This window comes from Cryptomeria japonica, chromosome 9 (genome assembly GCF_030272615.1).
Source record: "Cryptomeria japonica chromosome 9, Sugi_1.0, whole genome shotgun sequence".
Lineage (NCBI taxonomy): Eukaryota > Viridiplantae > Streptophyta > Pinopsida > Cupressales > Cupressaceae > Cryptomeria > Cryptomeria japonica.
In genome coordinates, this window is record NC_081413.1 from 488,559,884 (window position 1) to 488,575,100 (window position 15,217).

General features: G+C 37.9%; 1 protein-coding gene across 6 annotated transcripts in view; it reads right to left on the reverse strand.

Annotated features, from left to right (window-relative positions):
* The window catches only part of LOC131039972 (protein PAM71, chloroplastic), a 185,426-nt gene that overhangs the window by 136,136 nt on the left and 34,073 nt on the right, over window positions 1-15,217 (reverse strand). The window lies entirely within an intron of this gene.

Genomic DNA, 15,217 nt, shown 5'->3' on the forward strand with positions numbered 1-15,217 from the left:
TACTTTACACCATGACAAATTTAAACAACCATTTGCTATATCTGCCAATTGAGAGATTACGTGCATGGATTATTAATTTATTTGACTACCTACAAACTGATAGAAGTATGGAAAGAATTTAAAAATGAAAATGTTTTATTTGTAAGAAAAAAATATAGCATTAAACTTGCTGCTAAACATGCATGGTTGTTTAACATTTATAAATTTAAAGAAAAAACTTTTATTACATTATTACAATTCAAAAACTAAAAATGTTATTGTTGAACCCGAAGATATTTGCTGAAAAATGGAGCCAATAATATGCAGTAATTTGTATCACATATATCTCTCCACATAATAATACAAAACAGAATGTCAGGATAGATGCTGCATTTTAATAAAATGACAGCTTCCCATAAAACTCAAATATATATAAGATGAGATATAATACATCTAAACATTCATACGTAGTATTTCTATTTTAGAAATTAAAAAGTCAAATTTAGTTTCTGCTATTAGAAATTCTTAAGTCAAAATGCAGCATTTCTACTTGTAAGTTAAAAGTCACGTGTAGTTTCTGCTTTTAGGAAGCCAAAATTCATGATAGACAAAAATTTAAAAAATCAATAGAAATGAAGCACTAGACTTGCTGCTAAACATTCAAGGATCTTTAACATTTATAAGTTTAAAGAAAAAAAACTCTCATTACATAATTATTATTCTGGAACTCACAAATTATTGTCAGATTCCATTTACAGAGAAGAACAAGAAGATGTTCACTAAAAATGGAACCAACAAATACAGTAGTTCATATCACATATATCTAAAAAAAATTCAGGGACAACAGGGGCCAGCTATATAAAAAATAGGAAAAATTTAAAATATATAGGGAAATTTAAACTATTCATATGATAACATTGATAAAGCACTCATACAAGTTACAACAGAATGCCCAAAGGCTGCAAGTTTCACTATGAACTACATTATAAAAATACAAAAGCAAAGAAATTACCCCAAGTTTCCAAGACAAGGACAGTAGGGGACAGGGATGAGTTTTGGGACAGGCCATTTTCAGAGATGACAAAGAAAAGCTATATAGAAATAGGGAAAATTTTAAATATATAGGGAAGTTTCAAATATTCATATGATAACATTGATAAAGCATTCATGTTATCAAGCATTCATCATATACATTATAGATCCTTAATACATAACATTTGTGTTGAATTGGTAGAATCAAACATACTAGCATGTCAAGACTTAATTGATTTCATAATTCATTATCAATATGCATGTACTTTAAAAAATATTATACAAGCAATAAACAAAATGCCCAAAAGCTGCAAGTTTCACTTTCAACTACAATATGAAAATGCAAAAGCAAAGATAGTAAAATGCTGCCCGTAATCTGCATCTCCCAACATTGCATCAAATCAAAGTCCTCTAAGTCACTGCCACAATGAGGGTTTGCCTCATCCAATGGAGTCTCAACCAATCCCTCCTATGCCTCCTCATTAACCTAGGGTCTTCGAGATCAACATCCCATCATAAAGTTGGAGTCTATCCATACTCAGGAATCTAATGATCCTAAAGTCTGAGAGCACTATGCACGGCCACTAGCTTCTCCATTTGTCTAGAGGTAAGCCTATTTCATTTGAGAGAGTGAATAAAGCCATATGTGGACCAATTCCTTGGTCCTCTCTACAATAGAGGAATTGACAACCTATGAAAGGAGGCAAATGGCAAGAATCCTCAACTCTGGTGCAAAGATGACACACTCGCCGAGTTTTTGGGCCTGGCGAGTAGTAACGACTTCTACTCGCCAGGAAAACTCGCCGAGTTTTTGGCGAGTTTTTAAAAAAAAATCGCCCGCATTTCCTTTACAGCCGAAAACGGCTTAAAAATTCATTTATTTTTTGTTTTCCAATTATGTTTTGGGCTGAGAAGGGGGAAACTCATTTGGAAGGCTTGGAAGGTGATTTGGGGTGGTTATTGAGTGATTCCAAGTGGATTTGAAGGGGATTTGAAGGGAAAATCAGATTCCAGGTAAGTTTTTTAATTTTTTTTTCTATGCTTTTTTAAAACAATTTGTTTATTTTTTGTTGCATTTAGATTGATTACAAATGATTCCTAGGTAGTCTAAATCATTTCTAAGTTATTTACACAAGATTTAACACAAGTCTTGTTGAATTTTCACAATTTTTTTGAAGAATCTAGTTTTCAAAAAAAAATTCAAACCCTACTTTCTTTTTAAAAAAACTTCGAATGATGTCTAAATTTATTTAAACTAATGTAGATAGTTTGCTTAGTGCTAAATTGTTTAACTAAAATGTTAATTTTTCTTTGCACTTTGTATGTGTAGGTTAAGTAAGCATTAATCATGGCAAGGGAGCAATGGCCACTAGATCCATGCCCATTTGGATTTATAGGCACCCGTCCTGGGTCAATTATATGCATAAAGTGTGAGAGAATACTTCATGGAGGCATCAACCGCCTCAAATACCACCTTGTAGGAATAGATAGGCATGATGCTAGAGCATGACCTGGGACCAATGAAGAAATAAAAAGACAAATGAATGCCCTACTTGCAGCTGGGGAAGAGAAGAAATTGCAAAGGGAGAGGGCAAAGCTAGCCATGAGATCAGCCATAGCTGAATCTCAAGGTGTTTCTATTGACCTTGAAGAGGAAGAAGAAGCACTTGAGGGCATAGTGGGCTCTCGGCGTGGCCCACGTATCCGCAAACCCACCATCAGCTCGCCCATTGCTTCTGCTTCCTCTAGTAGAGTACCTGGCCCTATTCCACTTCCATCACAACGATCAGGGTCGATAGGTGATTATTTTGTGCCCAGAAACACACCTGGAGCACAACCATCATTAGAGGCTAGTGGATGGAATAAGGAGGTACATGAGAAAACTGACATTGTAGTTGCTGATTTTTGGTACTTCAACAACATTGCATTCAATGTGGCAGAGAATGCTTATTGGCTGAATTTGGTGACTGCTATGACAGTTTCAGGAAAGGGGTACAAGGCCCCTTCTCGCAGGGATTTGAGTGGGAGGTTAGTAAATTACTACATAGTCCACTTGATTTCATTTTTAATTATTTTTTAGATTTCATGTTTATTAAATCAAAATTGTGTACTAATACCTAATTTCACTTTGCACTTACAAGTTGCTCACAAATGCAGTTGCTAGGGCAAGAGAAGTGATGGAGGATCAAAAAATTGATTGGGCAAATTGTGGCTGCACCATTCTTTCTGATGGGTGGACAGATGGCAAGAACCGAACCATCATCAATTTTTTGGTCGCTTGCAAGGACAATGTAGTGTTCTTGAAATCTGTTGATGCCTCCAACAAGGTGAAAAATGCAGAAACATTGGCTGGAATGTTGAAGCGTGTCATCATGTGGGGGTAGAGAATGTGGTGCAAATCATCACAGATGATGCAGCAGCATATGCGTCAGCAGGTAGAATCCTTTTGAATTATCACCTTTAGGCATTAGCAATATTCTCATTTGTTGTGGGCTTTGTTTTACTTGGTTGCATATTTCTTAAGAATAAATTCTTCTTTTGCAGGAAGAATCCTCCAAGAGAGGCACCCCACTCTTTTTTGGACAGCTTGTGCAGCACATGTCCTTGACCTTCTTTTGGAGGACATAGGAAAACTTGAGTGGGTGACTCTAGTTGTGGAAGATGCAAGGAGGATCACCAAATATATCTACAATCACCCTTGGGTCCTAAATTTGATGAGACAACACACGCAAGGGAAAGATTTGGTGAAAGCTGGTGTCACAAGGTTTGCAACGATTTTCTTGACGTTGCAAAGCATTCTTGCTACATTGACTTCTTTGAAACAAATGTTTGTGAGTGGAGAATGGCTTAACTCACCTTATTCAAAGAAGCCTGAAGGAGAGGTTGTCGCATGCATAGTCTTCGACAACCAATTTGCACAAAGGGCTGCAGAGATTGTGAAGGTTGTTACTTCAAAACTTTAATTTTTAAATTTCAGTTATTCTTGATTCAAGTCTCTCATTACTAATTTGTAACTTCATTATTTAAATTTTGATCTTTTTGTAATTTGTATTTTTCAATTGTAGGTGTCAGAGCCCTTGGTTTGAGTTCTTCGCTTGGTGGATGGGGATAAAACCCCAATGGGATATCTTTATGAAGCCATGGATAGGGCCAAAGAGTCTATCAAAAATTACTACAAGGGGGATAGGCTCAAATTTGATCCCATTTGAGAAATTGTTGATAGGAGGTGGAACAATCAACTCCACCAACCTATTCATGCAGCAGGGTACTTCCTCAACCCTCGTTTTAGGTTCGAGGGTTCTTACTCAGATTCGAATGGAGAAGTCATGGAGGGCCTCAGTACATGCATTGAGAGGATGGTACCTGATGTTGAGGAGAGAGACCTCATTGTGAGTGAGCTCCAACATTATGAGGGAGGAAGGGGTAAGCTATTCTCTTTAGAGCTGGCTAGGAGAGGAAGAACCACTCAAACCCCAAGTATAACATTTGCCATTTGGATTTTGGGATCTAAAGACTAAAATGATTGATAAATTATGTTTTCTCTTTTCTCTTTGCTTTCTAACTTTTCCATTTTATTTATTTTGCAGATGCTTGGTGGCAAAATTGGGGTGGAAACACCCCACATCTCAAAAAATTTGCCCTCAGAGTCTTATGTCAGCCTTGCAGTTCATCCAATTGTGAGCGCAATTGGAGCTTGTTTGAAGCAATCCACACGAAGAAGAGGAGCAAGTTAGCGCAGAAACGGCTCAATGACCTTGTGTACGTGCAATATAATCTTCGATTGCGCATAAAGAAGGTAGAGGAACTAGAAGGTGGTCCAATTGACTTGGATGATATAGATCCTTACAGTGATTGGACATCACAAGAGCAGCCTCCATTGTTTTCCGACACTGACATCACTGATTTGGAGAGGCAGGCTATGGAGGAGGGGGGTGGATTTGGTTTCAGGCTGGATGACATTGAGGAGGATGAGGATGAGGATGAGGATGAGGATTCATTGCCAGTGCCACAGGCAGGTGGAGACATAGCTTCATCCAGGATGGAGGATGAGTCTCAATCAACCATACCGAGCGAGGAGGCACAGTCACGCCCAGTCCCACAGCAGACTTATACGACTAGACAGTCTAGACCCTCTAGTTCTACCTCTCCCCATGTTTTTGCTAGAGCTGGGAAGAGGAAGTTGTAATTGTAATTTGTAATGATGTATTTACTTTTGGTTTTACAAAAACTATTTAGTAATTTACTATTTTGCTTCAGGCTTCCAGCCATCAGCATTCCTCATGAGGATGCGATTTTGTAGACACTTTGCATTTAAATATATCTAGAATCAGCTTGTTTCTTTTGTGTTATCATTTATTGACTCATTGGATGCATCTTCTCATTAAAAATTGCAAAAAAAATGCGTTTTTTACTAAGTTTAAGCGTGTTTTTAAGTTGCCGAGTTTTTCCAAGTTTTTCCCGAGTTTTCGCCGAGTTTTTTTCCCAGGGGCTTGGCGAGTCGAGCCGAGTCACGAGTAGTTCAACTATGCTCTGGTGTATCCTTCCCATGCCATGTCCACCATTCAATAGGGTCAATTTGAGCTAATGTATCTATATCTATCTTCGCCTCTAATTTACTGAATGTAAACCACAAATTTGTGAAGGCAAGCCATTGTGAGCAAAGTATTGTAGACTCCTCGACTAAATACATCTTTCCAAAGGCCTTCATCAAACCTTCTTTCACCTCTTCATCATCACAAAGAGGCAGTTTTCCAACCTTTGGGATTTAGAACAAAGGCTGCCATATGAAATGGGGTGTTCACGATGTTGCATCTCCACATCAATGGGTTTAATATTTTGCACATATAATCCCAAACTAGGATCCTTAGCCAAAAATGTTTACTTTATCTTTCCAAGCATGCTGTCAAACGTCTCATATATCTCTTCAAGACTAGGAGAGTCCATATCAGCATATCTAATGACATCTACAAGAGGTGAGATGAAGGAGCAAACATATTTGCAGCAAACAAAAATTTCAAAAAAAATTAATTATCAAGTTAGAAACTTTGAAAGTTGAAAAATTGAACAATAAAACTAAAATATTAAAATCAGACATTTGATAAGAAAATAAGCAATTTAATAGTTAATATTTAATAAAATCAGTTATGTCTTGCCTCACAATGGGCCACTAATCATCATCAAGGATCCTTCCTTTGATGGCTTTTCTTCAAGTAGATCTTCAATTAGTCCATATACTCCACTCTAAATTCACCATCATCAATAGTAAAAGCTCATGCACCTCAAGCATCATCTCTGACAAAATTAAGTAGCTGTCAAATCTTGCCTCCACAGGTTTGAGGAATTCCATCTTTGAAAATGTCCCAAAGAGAACAAGTGAGGTGTGGTATGGTGGTTGCAAATGAAGATTTGGATATCTCTAGCTTATGCCACCACTTGCTTCACTCAATCTATTTTCCCTCTCTTTCAATGCATGAAAACAACATTGGGTCCGAAAGATGTGCTTGTAAGCACCCTCCACCATCGTACCAACCAGTTTGCACACACATGTTGAATCAATGACCACCTATTCAACATTTGAGACCCCAACCTCCTCTATGTCCTCTTTCAAAATGCTAAATTGGATGTCTCCATCCTTACATTTCCTTGAACAATCAATGTCTCTAAGAAAATAAGAGCCAACTAGGCATGTGACTACGAAAATGATGACTAGTCAATGTCTAATATCAGTCTACCCATCCATCACAATAGAACAAACCATTCTATTCCAAGTTTGTCTCATATTCTCCATTAGCAAACTAACCTTAGAATATTCTATCTAGGAGGGTAGTCCATAGCTTAGGATCTCCAAGGGGGGGAAATGACGAACTAATAGAGGCTACCTCTTTGATCATTTGTTTGAAGTAAGAGGAATGGGCCATATGAAATGGCATGGCATGGACATTAAAAAAGTTGGCAATGAAAGACTCTATCACATCCCGTGCTTGCACATTGAACATACTTGCAATTGTCCTTGGCCTCTCACTATCACTAATATGGCTCTTTCCTCTTGTGGCAATATCACTACTATCACTACCAATCATGGATGGCATAGGCATAGATTATTGTCCAAAAGAATGTATTGACATTGTCGCATCTTTAGACCTCATTTCTGCCTACATATGCAATCTATGAGCCTCTTCCTTATCATCCTATTTTATGTCTAGACAAACCTTAACTCCACAACCAATAACACCCAAGAATTGAGACTATACTCTTGTGTAGCTCCCTCTAAAAATCTCATTGCAAATGTGACACAACCACACCCTTCTCCCTTCTGAATTTTTCTTTTTGGCATCTATTGCTGTCACAAATTGGAGAAGAGATTTTTTTGAGTTAAAAAGAGCCCTTTGTATAAATTTTTGATACAAGGGAAGGGCATTTAAATGGATTCGGTGGCTGTTCTCCTCCACACCCAACACTTCCACACTCTGATGAGATTGAAACTCTTCTATTTATTTTATTTTCTTCCACTTCACACTTCATTATCACTGATTCACTACTCTCATTGCCATTGCTGCTCATGTTGTTTTGTGAGATATAATGCAAGTTTAAACTGAAAAATGACTATATATAAGACGTTTCTTACTTTGAACTTTGAAAAAAATTGAACAAATAAAACAAAATAATAGAATGGCTTACCTCTTTCCATATTTTGTTGTCTCACCACCAATGATGCTCTAGATTTAACTTCTCTTCCAACTGCTCCTACAAACTCTGCTAAAAGAATTATTTTTCCTCTCTTTTGGCTGCAATATTTTTGGACAAACAAAAATTAAGTTAGAAGAGAATGAGATAATGTTTCCTCTATAGGGTGAGTTGGAGTGTGAGGGCCCACCAATAAACAATATAAAATTCTTTTTTTAAAGTTCTTTTTAATTTTAATGTTACTTTTGTATGGGGACGATCGGCCATCCCTAAGATGGCTGCCCAGAATATTCCAACACATATCTACTCTCATTTACTCAAGAGGATGCTCCAACACATTGGCCCCAAAAGGCTGTATTGATAAATAGATCATTGGTTTCCTATGCAAATGATGATGTTGATCCATATTGCAGTGTTGATTAGGCACCCAATGTAAAGTATCTTGTCATTCAATTGACTTGTTTTACCATAACAAATATGAGACTCTACATCTGATCCATAGTTGAAATCCTTAAAAGGTCATCTTGGCTAAGTGATTTCTATTATGAGATTGCCATTGATAGTAGTGTTAACACAAAAGTTGCACCCCTGGTGATCAGGCTTGACCACCAACCATGTGAAAAATTGAATCAACCTCTCAAGTGTGGGACCTTGCGTTGTTGTGAGGTTGAATCTCCGAAGAAGGCCATCTTCCTCTTCAATCTGACTGCAGAGTGTTGGATCAACCCAACACTGAGAAAACTAATCTATGGTCTGACAAGGAAAAGGGAGAAGCGGGAAGGGTTTGCACAAAGACTGAAATGATGATCTCTCCTGCCTATAACTGCACAGAAAATGAATAAGACTACCCAAGTATGCACAATTTCCTATCTTAACCAGCCCCTAAAGTGCAGAGTGAAGGTTGGATTTTATAAGATAGCAGGAGGAACTGATCCAGTTCACAGATGATATCCACAAGGAATCAACACAGTCATTTATACTCAGGAAACAAATTAAAATGCACTCAGACAAAGAGGTAAAAGAAATACACAGATTGTCAGAATTGAAAAGAGGCAAAACAGGTGAATTCTATTCATGTAAGGGCAAGGCAGAACTTTACAAGTGCAAAGAAACATAAGAATTCTGCATGAGAAAGGAAGGGAGAAGATCCTAACCAAAAGTTACAAAATTGCCTTTATAGATCAAGCATAACTCAGATGGTTACATTTGAGAAAACCCTAACCCCACCTGGGTTAGGTTACAAAAATATCAAAGGAGAAGGAGAGATCAGATCCGAGATTTGATGGCATGCTGTGTCAGCTCTGCAAGTTGGTCCTTTGTCTCTGGAAGTGCAAAAAAAAACCCCCTCGGCGAAGTAATCCCTGCCAACAAGCATGACTGAGAACACTTGCAGGGACAAAAAGTCTTTATTCTGCATTAAAGAGGGCATGGTGGCGTCTGAAAACGGTCTGCAAGGTTGCATCTGAAGTAATGACGAGAAAATCTAGTGGTTGGAGGGCGATCAGATCAGATATGAGGTGCCGACTCGAGCCGGATAAATGTCTCCATAGTCGTGTCGACAACAACTTGCCTGCAAAAGTTCAAATGCCAACGGCCTCCGTGAATTCAAATGTTGACTGTTGATCTAAGAGATTCACACGAAGATGGACACGCGAGATCTCTCCATCTAGGCCTCCAGCAGGCCCAATCGATGATTAAAACATTGCCGTCAGATCGGCCTTTATGAAGATCCGACGGCCACAAATGGTTGACATGGCACCCCGGGTCCACGTCCTCTTCACAGTGTTGACTGCTAAATGGCCTTGCATCTTACCCCGCGACATCACTGCAGATCTTCTTTTACCTCACAAGATAAGACTTTTCTTTGTATTTTCATGTTCTTATCCCACGGCCTTTTTGTGTCTTTGAATTTACCCCACGGGATAAGCAAAATGCTTTGTAGTTTCTATTTGCTCCTTACCCCATGGGATCTCTGTGGGTACCTCCTCCACATCGCGGGATGAGAGTTTAGCATTGATTCTACTTTTCTTTTGTTATCCCACGGAACCACTTGTGTCTTTGTTTCCTCCAGCGAGATAAGAGTCTCTTTGATTTACTCTTGTTTCCTTATCCCACGGGGCCTTTGATGCCTTTGCTCAACCTCGCGGGATAAGCTTTCTCCATGTTATTCCAACCCTGCGGGATAAGGGGAAAGCCTCATTCGCTTTTGACTTTCCTTATCCCGCGGCATCACATTGTGCTCCCCTCGACCCCATGGGATAAGAGAAACACATTGTCTTTTCTCAAACCTCTTATCCTATGAGATGTCGACTTTGTCTTTGAACCTTCGCAGGATAGGTGAATACCCGTTGCTGCCTTTGTATTTCTTATCCCGCGGGACCTTATCCTTGTGTTCATGTTGTTCTCGCTGACTGGGGCCCGCCACACCGGTCAATAACATGCCATGTCTTTGCAGTCAATAACATGACTCGGTCAATAACACGACATGGTTATTGACATGAACTGTTGATATAAAAAATGAGGCATGGGGGTCAATAACATCGATTGGGCCTACTGGAGGCCTAGATGGAGAGATCTCGCGCGTCCATCTTCGCACGAATCTCTCAAATCAATGGTTAGCATTTGAATTCACGGAGGCCGTTGGCATTTGAATTTTTGCAAGCAGGTTTTTGTCAACCCAACTGTCGAGACGTTCTTCTTGCTCAAGTCAGCGCCTCATATCTGATCCGATCACCCTCCAACCACCAGATTTTCTAGTCATTACTTCAGACACGACCCTGCAGGCCATCTTGAAATGCCATCATGCCCTCTTTAATGCAGAACAAAGACTTTTTGTCCTTGCAAGTGTGTTCAGCCATGCTTGTTGGTAGGGATTACTTCGCCAAGGGGGGTTTTTCGCGCTTGCAGAGACAGAGGACCAGCTTGTAGAGCTAACACAGCACGCCATCAGATCTCGGATCTGATCTCTCCCTCTCCTCTAATATTTTTGTAACCTAACTCGGGTGGGGTTAGGGTTTTCTCAAATGTGACCATTTGAGTTATGCTTGATCTATAAAGGCAATTTTGTAACTTTTAGTTAGGATCTTCTCCCTTCCTTTCTCATGCAGAATTCTTATGTTTCTCTGTAAAGTTCCACCTTGCCCTTACATGAATAGAATTCACCTGTTTTGCCTCTTTTTAGTTCTGACAATCTGTGTATTTCTTTTACCTCTTTGTCTGAGTGCACTTTAATTTGTTTCCTGAGTATAAATGACTGTGTTGATTCCTTGTGGATATCATCTGTGAACTGGATCAGTTCCTCTTGCTATCTTATAAATTCCAACCTTCACTCTGCACTTTAGGGGCTGGTTAAGATAGAAAATTGTGCATACTTGGGTAGCCTTATTCATTTTCTGTGCAATTATAGGCAGGAGAGATCATCATTTCAGTTTAGGTGCAAACCCCTTTCCCTCTCTTTCAGTTTCCCTTTCCTTGTCAGACCATAGATTAGTTTTATCAGTGTTGGGTTGGTCCAACACTCTACAGTTAGATTGAAGAGGAAGTCGGCCTTCTTCGGAGATTCAACCTCACAACAGCGCAAGGTCCCACACTTGAGAGGTTGATTCAATGTTTCACAAGGTTACCGCATCATAAAAATGGATCAGAAAGTGGCAATATGAAGATTGTGAGAAATTTAAGTAAACAGGAAACAAAGCAAAAAGGCAATGTATGATGTGCAAAGATTGTGGATGCATGCCAAATGTTTGGAAAAACACCAAACATGGCAGGGAATAAATTAGTGCATTTTGACAGAAAAATGCTAAGGTTGAATGGCACAAAAGATCTTCTAATGTCAAAAATAATTAAAATGCGACAAGGGTTCAAACAAGAGGGGATTCCTAGTCGCAAGCTGAGAAAGTTTACTCAGGGGTAATTTGTTTTCACCAAGAAATGTAAAATGCAGTAGTGAAATTGTTTTGACTCAAAGGTAAATCTTTGTTCATGGGCAGTGTAGGAAGATAAGGAAAAGATAATTTTTAGTTAAAGGCAAATGAAAGACAAGAAAGGTGAGAAGATGAAGAATATTCTTTGTTAGAAGCTACTACAAATCCAAGGATCTTGAGAGTGCCATGTGTCATTTGCAAAATGCACCTTAGTCTCTCTCTTTCTTTAAAATGTTTTTCTCTTCTCATTTGTAAGGGTTCCATTCTAGTTACAAGTACCATCTTGGGTGTAGTTTTCTAGGCATGAGGTCAATTTAGATTTAGGAAGTCTCAGGAAATTTAGACAAGGAATGTTGTAATTTTCTTCATGATAATGACAAACAATTCAATGTGTGTTGTATATGCATATGCATGTTTCTCTCTTGGTGTCTCCTTAATGCAATGTAATATTCTTTAAATCTGAATGATCAAGGGTTATTTTGGTTTTCATTACACATTTTCTGTGATGAATGTTTAGCTATTGGCTTCTGTTCAAGGAGCAAATTAAACTTTTCTTTCAATTGAATGTTAGGGATATGGTCATTGCATTCAAGATCTCAAATAGATTGATAGGTTTACATTTGCTAGTTCCATTACTATAACATAGTAGTGTTTAGTAACCATTGAACTTGTGTTTGAGTTGTTGTCTAGAGAGATTTGAAATGATAATTTGTTATATATTTGATATATAAAAAGGAGACGAAAGACTCCTTAAATAGAGATTACAAGACAATCTTTCCATAACAAAAATGATCGAGAATAGAAACGCGAAAGGCAAAAAGAAAACTAAACAACTAACTAAGATGACCATTATAGAAACATTACATTACTATTTTAATACCCTCCCTTAATGGTCATCCTACTAACTACCCTACCAAAGATGAGACATAATTTGGAGGTCATTTGTTCACGAATGCAAAGAAAGTTGCCCACTTCTCCAAACGCTCTACAACATGAGCCTGCTAAGATCCTCCCTGGTTGGACTGTTGATTAGCCAGCAACTTTTTGCAAAAATCCTAGAGATGACCAAGATGCTACTCAAAAACTTCACAAGTTTGAAAGAACATGATTTTGCCAAAAATCGACAAAAGAAGCAACACTTGTGATTTTGAAAAAAAACTGTCAAAAACCATTTGCAGAAGAACACCATTCACCCTAGAAACCCTCCCTCCCTGGTTGGACTACTAATTAGCCAGCAACTTTCTACAAAACTTCTAGAGATGACCAAGATTTACCACAATCCTTCCAACATGATGTTGGGTAACAAAGCTATCCCTACCACTATTCAAAGATACGAAAAACCGAGATCAGCTGCTCAAAACTTCACAAGTCTAAAGGAACACAATTTTCCCAAAAATCGTCAAAAGAAGCAACACTTATGATTTTGAAAAAAACCATCAAAAACCTTTTGCAGAAGAACACTATTTGCCCTAGAAACCTTAGGTGCAACCCAAAACAAGCTACAAGAAACAACAATTTTGTGGGAAAAATCGTCAAACCCTTGATGCGATGCTGAAATCACACATGACTTTGTGAAAAAAAAAAAGCAAAAACCTTCATTTTGTAAAAAAGGGTAAAACCTCATGACCACGATTTTTAGGGAAAAATCGTGCAAAACCCTCCCTAATTTTTATGGAAAAAAAATTCAAAACCCTTCCATGATTTTTTGTGGATAAAAATCAGAAAACCCACCATGATTTTTTGGAAAAAAATTTAAAAAACACCATAATTTTTTGGAAAAAATTAGAAAAAGCCCACCATGATTTTTTTTGGAAAAAACAGAAAACCTATGATTTTCTAAAAAAAGCCAAGTCTAAAACCCTTGGTCTAAGAAATCCACAATTTTTCATAAAAAATCGTGTTAATAAAACTTCAAACTTCTAGAAATAAACTCCAGGTAATGAAACCACTGATTTTATTAAAAATTCATCAAAACAATCTTTCCTCGCTCTGATACCATGAAATGATAATTCGTTATATATTCGATATATACAAAGGAGATGAAAGACTCCTTAAATAGAGATTACAAGACAATCTTTCCATAATGGAAACAATCGAGAATAGAAACACGAAAGATAGAAAGGAAACTAAACAAGTAACTAAGATGACCATTATAGAAACATTACATTATTATTTTAATAAGATTATCTCATTCTTGACTCTACAATGGATTGGGCACTGGTCTAGCTTGTTTCTATTTGCTTTTTGTTTTAGTTTAGCTTTTGTTTTTTGTTTTACTTTATGCCAAAGCTGAAATTGAAAACAAGAGATGAGTCAGTCAAGAAGCAGCCACACAAACCCTTGGCATTTTGTGTGAAGTTATATGCCAAACATTGTGATATTATTCAGTTTCAATGCAAATATGGGGTACACACCTAGGTTTTGCAGAGCCTAAAGTGTAGGGAAGATATGTTTTGTATCCATCTCCTATTCATTAGCCAAAGCCTTTACTAGATCTAAGCATAAGAACTACCATATCTTTAGGATTTAGTAATCTATCACTTTGGGAACCAGCATGATGCATCAAAGAGGGAATTGGAGTAGTGCTAATGCAGAACAAGCACCTAATAGCCTTTGAGAGTCAAAAACTCAAGTATTTAGAAAAAGGATTCTCAATATATATGATAAGGAAAGGTTGGCCATCATGCACACCTTGCACAAGTTTAGGCAATATTCAGTAGGTGGCCGATTCATGGTCAAGACTCAAGACAGACCATAATAATTTGAAGTACTTCCTTAACCAAAAAGACCCCAATGAGAGTAGAAATTGGTAAGAAAACTTCAAGCCTTTGACTTTGACATTGAGTACCTGAAGGGCAAAAAGAATCTAGTGGCTAATGCACTAATGAGAAAACCATATTTGTTTTCTATGTCTAACATTATTATAAAATGGAAGATAGAATTCCTAACTAAATATGCAAAGAATATCTTTGCTACTGATATAATTGAAGGTGCAAGGGGCAGGGCTATAGATACACAGTGGTTGATGAGTTCATCTTCTATAAGGATAGAGTTTATCTTACCCCTAAATCCAAATTGAAAGACAAAATCTTAAAGGCAGTGCATAACACACCCTTGGCAAGTCATCCAGGCTACTTCAAGACTTATAAACAAGAGAGAGGTGAGCATAGAAAGGGCATTTTGATATTATATGCACTGAAACTTGCAGCATTTGGGCATTTTGATATTGATATAATTATATGCATGATATTGACAGAGATTCCAGATTCAAAAAATTATATTTATGAATGCGCGTGACTATGAATTTCAGAATTTCAGAATTTCAAGTTTGAACTCTCATTTCAACTCAATTGCTATGAATAATGTATCTGATGCATTGATGAATGATTTAAATTTTAACTTTATATTGTTTTCTTTTTTCAAAAGGCGTGGCATGTTCAGGGGGGGCAGTCAGCCGTTCCCGGGACGGTCGAGGGATGGCTTGGACGTCCCCTGGCTGTCCTGGGGATGGCCGACCATCCTTACCGGACGTGCCAGGCATTTCTGAGTACCTGAGACGTTTCCGACAGAAAATGAAATTCTGGGGACAGCTTGGGAAC